Below are 13,183 nucleotides of genomic sequence, written 5' to 3' on the forward strand. Positions count from 1 at the left end.
TTATTAAAAGCATTGCATATTGCTGCAAGATAAGAGGTAGTTACAGCAAAAGCCTTTTACTGCAAAAAGACCATTTTTATACCCGTGTGACCATACATGTTACATATTGCTGTGATATAACAGGAAGTTACGGCAAAAGACTTTTACAGTAATAATACCACTATTATACCCATGTTTTTAAATTAGTTGCATAGTACTAAAGAAAAAAGGTGGTTACAGTAAAATAGATATTTTCATACCTGTGTTATTGAATATGTTGCTTATTGCTGCAAGATAATGGGTATTTATCGCAAAAATTACATTATTATACCCTTTTTACAGTATTTAATGGGTTGTATATTGCTGCAAGATGATGGGTAGTTACAGCAAAAGCATTTTACAATAATAACGCCATTGTTTTACCCGTGTTATTAAACACATTGCATATTCCTGCACCATAACAGGTAGTTACAGCAAAAGCATTTTACGTCAATAACACCATTATTATACCCGTGTTACTAAATCCAGTGTATATTGCTGCAAGATAACAGGTAGTTACAGCAGAAGTATTTTACGGCAACAATGCCATTATCAAAGCCGTGTTATTAAACTCATTGCATATTGCTGCAAAATAACTGGTATGTAGTTACAGCAAAAGTATTTTACAGCAATAATGCCATAATGTTATCAAACGCATTGCATGTTGCTGCAAAATAACGGGTAGTCACAGCAAAAGCAATACTGCAATAACACCATTGTTATACCCGTTTTATTGAATGCATTTTATTTTTAATGCAAAAAATGTCATGTATACCTGCATTAAGTAGTTCAGAGACATTTCACTGCAAACAAAATCATTCTTATAACCATTTTAGTAACATACAGTAGTAACATAGTTTGTAAGGCTGAAAAAAGAAAAACGTCCATCCATAGAAGTGGCCGCTAGCTACCACAACAAGAGTGTTCTCCTTCTCCTGGACCCCTTTGCAGCAGCCAGGCTGCATCCATGTTCAGTACAGTATCTTTTTTATTGTCATCATCAGTTACTGCTTTTCCCGCTCTGACTAATCCTTTTCCACTTCCTACTTTGCTTTGTCGGCAGCCATTGATAATGGAATGTGTAACCAGGAAATAATTGTACACCCAGCAATCCAATGGTGCATAATCTTAACTCCCACCTAGCCAAGTTAGTAGCACCACTTAATGGATTATACTGCCTTTGACCTGATGGAGTGCATTATTTCTCAAAAAAAGCTTTGCCTGCCTTCTACAGTTTTTTTTTCTGTTTAATCTTTTTATTACCTTTTTGTGAAAACATGTACACAAATCACAACAATACTGCAGTATAAAAATCCACATTACAGCTTAATACATATTATCCCTATTCATTTTAACCCAAATACCCACCCAGCTCCCCTTAGAGAGAGGGAGAAGGGGACGAGAAAATAAAATAAAAAATTCTAACTAATATGGCCATTTTTTTCATATTTCCTCAATTTTTTCATATTTTTTAATATAACTCTCAGTCACCCGTTGAACTTTAATTAGGTTAACAACCGCTTCTCGCCACTGTCCCACTGTAGGGGGTTCTTCCTTTACCCATTTCCTAAGTATAAGGAGTCTAGCTTGAAATAGTACCTTACCCAAAACCAATCGCCTTCTACTGTTACATGAAGGGGAAGTGCAGTGTCCCAGGGGGTCAGTAGTGTAGCTTTAGGTATGCTGGGCTTTGTAGTGCAGGGCAACCCACTAACCTGGGATTCACCGTCGTCTTCAATCTGGGCAGCGACTGGAACAGGCAGTTCATAAATGTTCGTGACGCCAGTGTCAATTGAACGGTGACACGCCGTGTAATGTTATGTGGAATAATGGAGTAACCACGTGATAGCCAACCAAAACTGGAACTTTACTGGTTTTCAGTAGTAATCATGCATGGACATAGGTGGAAACGCAGTTCCATTGAAGACAGTTGATTTGCATATGAAGACAGTGGGTTTGCATAAGTTACAGACAGGCCGGAAATAGCAAGGTGATTTTCAGAGGGTTAAACACAGGACTTGTAGTACAGGAGGCTTGCACTCTATTCCTGACTGATCCTGAAACATGTGACTTATTCTCCAAGGTCTGATGCCCTAGCTCTGGCGTATCCTTGAATCTGTCTTTATCAAGTACCTCCTCTATTACCTTGAGTACCTCTTGCTGATTAGACTCGCCTTCTGTTTTATTCTGGGTCTTCAGGCTGTTTAACTATGCCCTTCTTGCTTCTACGAATACGGACTCAGGAGGGGAACCTTCTCCTCGGATCTGGAATCCGGTTACAGGGCTTACTCTACCCTCTCAGCACTGAGTCTAGAAACTTCTGCCTTCCTGAGCTAGGCCCTAGCCTATTTATACTGAACTGGGGGCTCCCTCTGCTGGCTGTGACAAGGATTGCCGGTAACCAGCCTGACTGGCTTAAAGGGAAATACACATTCCAATCTAGCAGTGTCGGGTAGCCTACCCGTATGCTGCACACCCCCAGACTTTAACGTGAGTATGGCCTCGTACTCACACACATGCCTGAACCAACATAAGCTGATGCATAATTTAAACATTACATTATAAATATGATAAACAACTATTTCACACAAAAATATAACATATGTCGACTCGATGAACAAATGACGCAAGAAAAAGGGGCGTCTTCTTTCTTCTTAGGCACGGCCGCTGACCTGGCACAGCGGACTTAAGTTGAACCAGATTAGTCTATTTTTTTTCCTTGACTGAAGTATAATAAAGAACTACACAGGATTTTCCTGCGGGTGTAGAACAGGCAAGGGCTCACGTGGAGGAGTCCATTCTTGCGCACACACGTCAAGCAGGCTATTTCTAGTAACAACTGTTCGGGAGGAGACACCACCAGCATAGTCAAAGTCTCCTAAATGGACTGGTGGACGTCCCCTGGTCATCCGGGTGGACCTTCTCAACACAGGGGTTTCCTCTTCCCTTAGCACCGAGGTAGAAGAGAGAGTAGCAACAGGAGGATCTCATCCGTGAGACCTTGGCCAGGAACAACAAGAACAACAAGAACAACAGGAACAACAGGAACAACAGGATCCACTAGAGGGGGAACTGGATCCGGGGCATCTTGAACCGGCTCTTCTGGAAGTAAAGGTACTGCAGGTGCCGGAGCGGGCACCAACAAGTTCAACCATGGTGTCAGAAGCCAATGCATGGGATCAGCGTCATACCTTAGATTACGGACAGCCTGCATAGGATCCTCGGGCTGTATTGATGACTCTGACACAGGGGGTTCAGATATAGAACTCTCGGCACTGGGTTCTGGTGTCAGGCAGAGCTTTAACCGGTTTCGGTGTACAATTTGGGATCCCCTGCCTTCCCGGGTGATCTCATAAGTGTGAGTTCCAACATTTGGGATTGCAGTGACAACATAGGGACTTTGCTCCCATTTACTGTCCAGTTTACTGGTACGGCGGTTATTTTTTAACCATACCACAGCCCCTATTGTCAAGGGTTCTGCATGGGCTGCTTGGTCATAGTCTCTCTGCTGCCGGTCTCTAGCATAGTCCATACGTTCCTGAACAATAGCTTGGGCCGTATTCAATCGCCTTTGGTGTTCAGCAACCCAGTCGGTATTAGGTAATGGGTTGATGCAATCAGGTACGAGTACGTCCAAGGAGTGATCAGCAGGCAATAACCCTTGGCGCCCAAACATCAAATAAAAGGGGGTATACCCGGTGGAACAGTGTATGGTATGATTGTACGTGAACATGAGCTGTGGCAACAGATTAGGCCAATCTCCCCTGGTTTCAGGAGGCACGGTCCTCAGCATCTCTATCAAGGTCTGATTCATTTTTTCACATAATCCATTACCTTGCGGATGGTAGGCCGTCGTCCGGATCTTCTTACAGTTGTGCAGGCGGCACAGTTCATGGAACAGATGGGACTCAAAACCAGGACCTTGATCGGTGAGGATCTTTTCTGGACAACCGTAGGGCAGGAGGAAGTGTTTCCAGAACAGTTCGGCTGTAGTCTTGGCCGTCTGGTCTCTCACAGGCACCGCTACAACAAACTTAGTGAAATGGTCAATAATAGTCATAGCGTACACATACCCTGAGCGACTAGGCTCCAGTTTCACATGGTCGATGGCGACAAGTTCAAGAGGACGAGTACTTACAATGGGTCTCAGTGGTGCCCTCTGATCATGGTGTTCACCTCGTTTCAAGGCACAGGCTACACACTCCCGACACCACTTCTCCATGTCTTCTCTCATGCCCACCCAGTAAAACCGCTGGCGGATATTTGCCTCAGTCTTTTGGACCCCAAAGTGACCGGATTGATTGTGGTACATCTCTAACACCATACCTGCATCTCGTCGGGGTATGAGAATCTGATGCACTCTTTCGTTGGACACTGGGTCTAGGCTTCTCCGTAGCAACAGGCCCTTTTGTATGAAGAGCTGATGGCGCTGTCTCCACAGTTTGATGAGCTCAGGATCTGTACTCTTACGCCGAATCCTCTCAGGGGCTCTGCCACTGGTAATGAAGTCCAACAATTCACCCAGCACTCTACTTTCAGACTGTAGTTTCACCCACCTTTCTTCTTTGAGTTCAGGCCTACTGGAGGGTGAAGGAACTGCAGCTCTGTCACTGGTAGCCCGAGCCTGATCCTGTTGAGCAAATTTATGGTAGAAGGCCGGCATTTCTACATCCTCCCAAGCATCTCGCACATCATCAGGAGCTGTCTCTGTGGGAAGCCTGGATAAAGCATCAGCATTGTCATTAGTACGTCCAGCACGATATTTTACAGAGAAATCATAGTTGGCGAGGCGAGAGGCCCATCTTTGCTCCAAAGCCCCTAATTTAGCTGTATTTAGATGTGCCAGAGGGTTATTATCAGTGAATGCAATGAATGGGGTAGCGGCTAGATAATCTTTGAATTTCTCCGTCACTGCCCACACTAATGCCAGGAACTCTAGTTTGAAGGAACTATAATTCTGGTCATTTTTCTCAGCTCCTTTCAGGGAGCGGCTTGCATAAGCTATCACTCTTTCTTTTCCCTCTTGGATCTGGGCTAACACAGCCCCCAGGCCTCGCTTGCTAGCATCAGTATACAGATGGAAGGGCTTGCTGTAGTCTGGATAACCTAACACGGGAGGCTCGGTCAGTTTCTTTTTTAACAACTGGAACGCTATCTCTCTTTCTTCATTCCACTCAATGGGCACTGGAGTTCTAGGACTTTTCTTGGGCTGCCCCCTCAAGAGTTCCTGGATAGGATCGGCTATTTGAGCAAAATGGGGGATAAAACGTCTATAGTAGCCGGCAAAACCAAGGAAACCCCTCACCTCTTTGACGGTAGTGGGGACCGGCCAGTTACGGACAGCCGCTAACTTATCAGGGTCAGGTTGTACGCCCTCTCCGCTTACCACATGCCCCAGGTATTTTACCGCAGGTTTGAGCAAGTGGCACTTGGATGGCTTTACCTTCAGGCCATATTTGATAAGGATTTCAAAGACCTCTGCTAAGTGTTTCAGATGGTCTTCATATGTTTTTGAGTACACAATGACGTCATCTAGATACAGCAGCACTGTTTCGAAGTTTTTGTGACCCAAACACCGCTCCATTAGTCTCTGGAAAGTTCCTGGGGCATTACATAACCCGAACGGCATACAATTGAATTCGAACAGGCCCATGGGAGTGGTGAAAGCAGTCTTTTCCCTATCTGCCGGGGCCATGGGTACTTGCCAGTAGCCACTGGTCAAGTCCAATGTGGAGAAATAGGCAGCGGAGCCCAGAGCAGTTAGTGACTCCTCAATGCGGGGCAGTGGGTACGCGTCTTTGTGGGTTATATGATTAATTTTTCTATAGTCCACGCAGAAACGGATACCACCATCCTTCTTCTTTACAAGGACCAGGGGTGCTGCCCACGGGCTACGACTGTCCCGGATTACATTAGAGTCTTTCATCTCTTGGATCATTTCTTTTACAGTCTGATATGAAGTAGGCGGTAAGGGTCTGTATCTCTCCTTGATAGGAGGATGAGAGCCAGTAGGTATGGTGTGTTGTATGGCACTAACCTCTCCATAATCAGTAGCATGTTTACTGAAGGCCTGGTGGTGCTCTTTGACAAGCTGTAGTATCCCTTCTTGTTGACGTTGGGGGGTAGTCTCGTCCCCGACATGTAGCTCTTCCCACCAGGGTACTTGTGACTGGGGCGCCGGCGGACATCCGCTGACTGCAGCTGGCGGCTTTTCTGTCACTGGAAGACGGATGATGTCTTGGAAGAACACCTGAGAAAGCTGGGCAACAGGGTAATGCTTAGTAAGCGCAACAGGATGATCACTCAGGTTAATCAGACGGACAGGTACTTTACCTTGGGAGACATTCACCAGGCACTTGGCAGCTCTCACATAAGGGTAATTCTCCATCTGGATTGGTTCCACCAGGGCCGGATAATCTCGGCCTTGGACTCCCAGGACAGCACGACACCATAACAGAGTTTGGGAATTAGGAGGCAAAGTCACAGGCTTATTATCACGAATCCTGGCAGTACAAATTTCTCCTTTCCCGTTAGCAAACCTCTGCTGGGCACTTAACACAGTGATAGTCTTTTGAATCACCCTCTTGGATGCAGAGGAAGCAGTGGGCAGAGTCTGGTGTAATACGGCAAGTATTTCTGCATAACAGTTTTTGAAGACATTGGTGCCTAGAATGACAGGATGTCCTCCTCTGTCGCCGGCCTGTACTACTATCACCCCCTGTTGAGGCAAGGTTACTTCTCCCACCTGCAGGGTGGGTTCCCAGTATCCATGAATCTTTACCGGTTTGCCATTGCTGGCGATAATCTCTACCCAGGATTCAGGCGGCTGGGTCAATTGGTTGGTGTCCCAGAATCTTTCGAAGGCGGGCAGCTGAATAGTAGTGACCTGAGACCCAGTATCTAATAAGGCTTCAAAGGGGACCCCGTTAATCTCTACATTGATTTTAGGATGGGATCCTACATACCGTGGCATCCAATTTGGATCCTTTGGACCTAGTGTTCTACCTCCCGAGGGGTGGTCCTCAGCCTCAGGGGTTGCCCGTTTAACTGCCAGCACGTGGATTCTGTGTGTCCCACCTTTTTGCAGTATGTACACACGGGCCGCTTGCGACCCCTATTGCGTCTCCCAGGATCCCTGGGGTGAGTCTCTTGGTATGGAGGTGGGAACGGCTTAGGAGGTGACAGGAACTCTTCTTCTGACATCATGGGTTTTTCCCATTCCTCCATTTTTCTGCACACTCTCTCTAGACTTTTAGTGAGGTGATTTACTTGCTCTGTCAGCATGGCGATAGTATCGGTAGCTGTAGCTTGAACAACTTGACCGGCCTCAGCTCGGTTAATGATAAGCGGTTTTGACCTGCAGGCTGATAACTCAGGTGGTGTGCTCAACTCTGTAGATACTGCTGACCCCAGAATTTTTATAGCCAGTTCTTTAAAGTACAGAAAGGTACTGTTAGGGTGTTGGGTGGACAGCATCTTTAATTGGGTCCTTATTTGCTCACTAGACACTCCGGTAATAAATTGTTCCCTCAGGGTCTGATCCTGGTTATCAGCTTCCTTGGGATCTATCTGGATTACAGCCCCCAAAGCCTCCTGAAGTGATAGGGCATAGTCACGGAGGGACTCACCGGACTTCTGTTTCTTGCCAAAGAAGTGCATCTTTATCTCTGAGGCAGTCCTCGTTTCAAAAGTGGCCCTGAGGCGGGTGAATATCTGCTCTAGAGTACTCCGTTCCTGCAGCAGGCCAGGATAATACCTCTCTGCGGGCAGCCCCCTCCAGTTGCGCTAGCAAGATTTCCATTTGCTGATCGGCATTTATGGGGTACAGTTTGAATAAGGCCAGCAACTTTTCTTTAAAGTCTCTTAGGGTATGGGCCTCTCCGCTATAGCGGGGAAACCATGGGGCCCCAAAATAGTAAGGCATGGTAAAGGGCATCACGCTGGGGGCTATAGGATGATTAGGAGCCGCAAGCTCTCCCGGGTCCGGCCGCTCGGCAACTCCCGGATCTGACATGTTAGTTTAATAAGATGCTGCCGCTGGCGACTAAAAGGGCCGGAACAATCCCCTTCCCTCCGGATACAAGTTCTTACCGGTATCGCCGGGTATGAAGCAGGCCAAATCTCGAGAGACTCCAGACTTCCTGCGACCGCGGTGACGTAGAGGAAACAGGGCCGCGGCGGTGCGATGATGAAGAGGGGCGGGCTTTTCGGTGTCTTTGAAGGGATCCGCCCACGAAGGTCCTTAGCAGCGCGGGAAACTTTACTCCAGGCGGCCGGTGGCCATCTTGATCACCATTCCCTGACAGCAGCAGGGTTGTTGAGGAGTTAATGAATTATAATCCACAACCACGATTTTCTTTTCCTGGGGGTAGCGCAACACAGCACAGAGCCTCCGATTTCTCCCAGGCACAATTGTAATCCACCGACTTGGAAATAAAGGGTACAGTCCTTGCAATACGGTGGTGGAATAGTTAAAGCACACAGTTCACACTTCTCTGCACTTCAGAAGTATGCGGATCCTGTTCGTGACGCCAAAAAGAGCGATGCAGTGTCCCAGGGGGTCAGTAGTGTAGCTTTAGGTATGCTGGGCTTTGTAGTGCAGGGCAACCCACTAACCTGGGATTCACCGTCGTCTTCAATCTGGGCAGCGACTGGAACAGGCAGTTCATAAATGTTCGTGACGCCAGTGTCAATTGAACGGTGACACGCCGTGTAATGTTATGTGGAATAATGGAGTAACCACGTGATAGCCAACCAAAACTGGAACTTTACTGGTTTTCAGTAGTAATCATGCATGGACATAGGTGGAAACGCAGTTCCATTGAAGACAGTTGATTTGCATATGAAGACAGTGGGTTTGCATAAGTTACAGACAGGCCGGAAATAGCAAGGTGATTTTCAGAGGGTTAAACACAGGACTTGTAGTACAGGAGGCTTGCACTCTATTCCTGACTGATCCTGAAACATGTGACTTATTCTCCAAGGTCTGATGCCCTAGCTCTGGCGTATCCTTGAATCTGTCTTTATCAAGTACCTCCTCTGTTACCTTGAGTACCTCTTGCTGATTAGACTCGCCTTCTGTTTTATTCTGGGTCTTCAGGCTGTTTAACTATGCCCTTCTTGCTTCTACGAATACGGACTCAGGAGGGGAACCTTCTCCTCGGATCTGGAATCCGGTTACAGGGCTTACTCTACCCTCTCAGCACTGAGTCTAGAAACTTCTGCCTTCCTGAGCTAGGCCCTAGCCTATTTATACTGAACTGGGGGCTCCCTCTGCTGGCTGTGACAAGGATTGCCGGTAACCGGCCTGACTGGCTTAAAGGGAAATACACATTCCAATCTAGCAGTGTCGGGTAGCCTACCCGTATGCTGCAGAAGGTGGGTTCCTCCTTGCAATTCTGTGCAGCAGGGTGAAGACCACTGTGGACACCTGGAGCAGCTGTTGCGAGCAGGGACAGTATATGTCTTTCATGGCCCTCTGGGTCAATGTTTTTTGCGCAAGGCAGCGCCCCAACAACAAGCCCATCATATGTGTAAAGCGACTTACTGACAAACTGTTTAAAAGCTGGATATTGGCTAGCCTTGCTTTTAGACCATTGCTATCAAAGCACAATGAGGGAATATTTTCTTGTTGCTGAAAGAGAGGCCAGATTGGTTTATTAACAGGATACACTGTTTACATGGATAGCTGCAGCTTTTGGCAAGCAGACGTCTGCTGCCCTTGTATCTGCCCGTCACAGAGTCATCCACCTCCTGCTGTCTGCACTACAATAACAACCAGTAGAACCCACAGCAACAGCCAGTTCAGTATCATTTACATGATGGAGCAGTTTTTCCATGTGATGCACCAGGGTAATGCATATTAGCAAACAGAGACATACTGCATGAACACCCAGGTTCAGTCCTACCTGGACTCAAGCTTTTCTACAGTGCATACAGTGTTCTGTGACCCCATGTAGATTGGAATAGTGGCCCAAACCGCCCCATTATAATCTCTCTGTACTGTCTTGTCCAGCCTCCAGTGTCATTTCAAATAGCATTTGCAGTGCAGTAGTGGCTTCATAACACCCAAATAGATAAAGTTGTCCTCCACCAGTGAACAAAACATCACTCTTGTCAAAATGAACAGGGCTTGGATCTGTGAGGATTTTCACCATCATGTTCCATGCCTGGCTACCATCATGTTCCATACGTATAGCTGCTGCTGCTGCCATCTTGCCATTGCCACTGTCTGACTGCCTACCATCATGTTTCATACCATATGACTGCTGCAGCTTCTACTCCCTGCTTCTAATCCCCTTACTGCCACTACCATTACCACTGCGGCCGCTACTTCTACTTCTCCTAAACTGCTGCACACACATCTACTGTCTTGCCTGTTCCATGTTGTGCTGCTACTGCTGCCGTAAATACTATTGTGGCCACATGCCACTATTACCCTACCCTTTCCGCATCCAAACTGTACTGCTGCTGCTTGCAATTAAAAAGCAGAACTTTTCTAGGCTCGTTCAGAACAAGTTACTGTTTCTTCTGACAATTTCCACTTCTGTGTGTGTATATAAATACTGGCAGGCTTTCTGCTGCTGTTAAGGCATAATTTTCCTATGACATTATCTTGTGTATAGAAACATTAGCAGGGATCTAATGTAAGGTAAAATTTTTGGACACTTAGTCCCGACAAGACACTATGCGTTTACGTATAGCTATTTATGTCAGTGTCATTCGGACATTATTTGCTATTGCTGTCATTGCATGTAAAAGCTTAAAAGGGAAGGAGGGGAGACAAAGAGCAAACATTTGTAAAAAAATAAATAAAATAAAAAAAAGGAGATCATGAAAAGATATTAAAAAAAATAGTCCGAGATCTGAGGGTGTCATATACCAATTTTTTCAGGCCAGCTGGGGCATTGATTTGTGTTGAATAAATTCACACACAAATTTAAATTTTGAGGTACATAAAACTTTTTGATTGTTTTTAACCCATCTTTATAGTGGCAGGTATGCAAAAAAACAACAATATACTTTAAATTTCAAATATAGTATAAATCAGAACAGGTGTATTGTGGCTTATTCCAATATTTAGGTGTACATGGGATGCATTGCAATGAATGGTTGCTTGCCCCTGACTGTATTAAGCAATTAATATGTCCTCTGGTTTTGGCATGTCAATTGAATAACAGAGAAAAATGAAGACAACAGAAGTTCAGCAAGGTCCTCTAAAACATACTTTTACATCTGCAGCACTCAAGAGAAAAATTGCAGGGCGAGAAAACTTGGATTATTGAGACACTTTAAATTAATTTACCCTTCCTTCACACCCGTTCTATTGCCATAGTCATCACGCAGGATGACAGATCTTTCAATCACCAGGAATTTCTTGAAGAAAACTAGTAAAGTAAATCAAAGAGCTAGTGCACCAGTGCGCTTATGCTCTATGCTCCATAAGTTTGTATGAAATATATACACACACATAAATACACACAGACTGGTTTTCAGAGTTTATAAGGATGACCTGCCAGAGTCAACTGTTGAGGGACATATCTTTTTCCCTGACAAATCTGTACATGTATGTCCTTTTTATTAAGAGTATGTATGAAGCAGAAAATTAAAAAAGTTATGGTGCTTGGACATTGGGGAGGAAATAATAAAAATTAAAGAAAAATTGGCTTGATCCATAAATTACAGTATATTGCACGTAACCTCCAAGAAAAGCCACTGTCACTTTACCCTTCGCCCAAAAGACAGAAAAGAAATACCAAATTAAAACTGGCCAGCCAATCTTGTACAATGCAAGAAACAGAAATCCTGAAGATGCATTTGAATATGGACTATGAAGGGTGAAGGTGTCACCTGCTGGCATTTGCAGATGTTACGCTCACAATTGAGCCCTGCCTGGGAACCACAGAATTATTGATTTTGGTATCTAAAAGACTCATTCTCTAATGAATATTTAGAAAAAAATGGAAATTTCAGGTTTAACTTGCATTTCCCATCAATGTATATTAAAACTTTCCCATAAATTGTAATTTTACATTTACTTTAACCACAGTGCAGTGAAAAAGTAAAAATACAAAATGTTAATTCCTCAATAAACTACGGACATGGATATCATGAGGCAGGTTTCTGTGGTGTGCCTATTAGAGTTGAGCGGACACCTGGATGTTCGGGTTCGACGAGTTCGGAACCCGAACCATATTGAAGTTAATGGGGACCCAAACTTTGGAGGACTAAAATGGCTCTAAAAATGTAATGGAAAGAGCTATAGGGCTGCAAATGTCAGCAAAATGTGGTTAAGAGCATAACAAGTGCTCTGCAAACTAATGTGGATAGGGAAATGACTTTAAATAACATAACATACATAAAAAAATAAATAATAATAATCTTGATCTAGGAGGACGAGGTCCATATGGAGTAGGAGGTTGAGGAGGCAGTGGATGTGGCGGTGTAGGTGGAAGCGGCGGTTGAGGTAGCCTACACTGTAGTTTGGTTTTAATTTTTAATTTTTTCTTAAATTAGGGTACACCCCAAAACATTGGGAAATATAACCTGTGATAACCCCTTCCAGTCGTGCTAAACAAACGTTCAGATAATACATTGGCTGCAGGGCAGGCCAGCACCTCCAAGGCGTAAAGGGCAAGCTCAGGCCATGTGCCCAATTTGGAGACCAAGAAGTTGCAGGGAGCAGACCCATCAGTCAGTACGTGTAGACGTGTGCACACATACTGCTCCACCATGTTGCTGAAATGCCTCCTGCTAAGACGTTCCATATCAGCTGATGGTGCTGGTTGTTGTGGCGTGCTGACAAAGATTTTCCACATTTCCGCCATGTAACTTTGCCTTCTGAGCAGCTGGTGGTGCCCCAGCTGCGTTGGCGATCTCTTCCTCCTCCTCTGCCTTTGCCTTGTGCTTCCACTGTGCCCCCGCTGTCAGGTGGGAATGCCACCAGCAGTGCGTCTACCAGCGTGCGCTTGTACTCGCGCATCTTACGATCACGCTCCTGTGATGGAATTAAGGACGGTACGCTGTCCTTGTAATGGGGATCCAGCAGCGTGGCCACCCAGTAATCCGCACAAGTTAGATTGTGGGCAACTCGGCGGTCATTGCGGAGACACTGCAGCCTGTAATCTCTCATGTGTGCCAGGCTGCCCAGAGGCAACGACAAGCT

Source organism: Bufo gargarizans, chromosome 1 (assembly GCF_014858855.1).
Source record: "Bufo gargarizans isolate SCDJY-AF-19 chromosome 1, ASM1485885v1, whole genome shotgun sequence".
Taxonomy (NCBI): domain Eukaryota; kingdom Metazoa; phylum Chordata; class Amphibia; order Anura; family Bufonidae; genus Bufo; species Bufo gargarizans.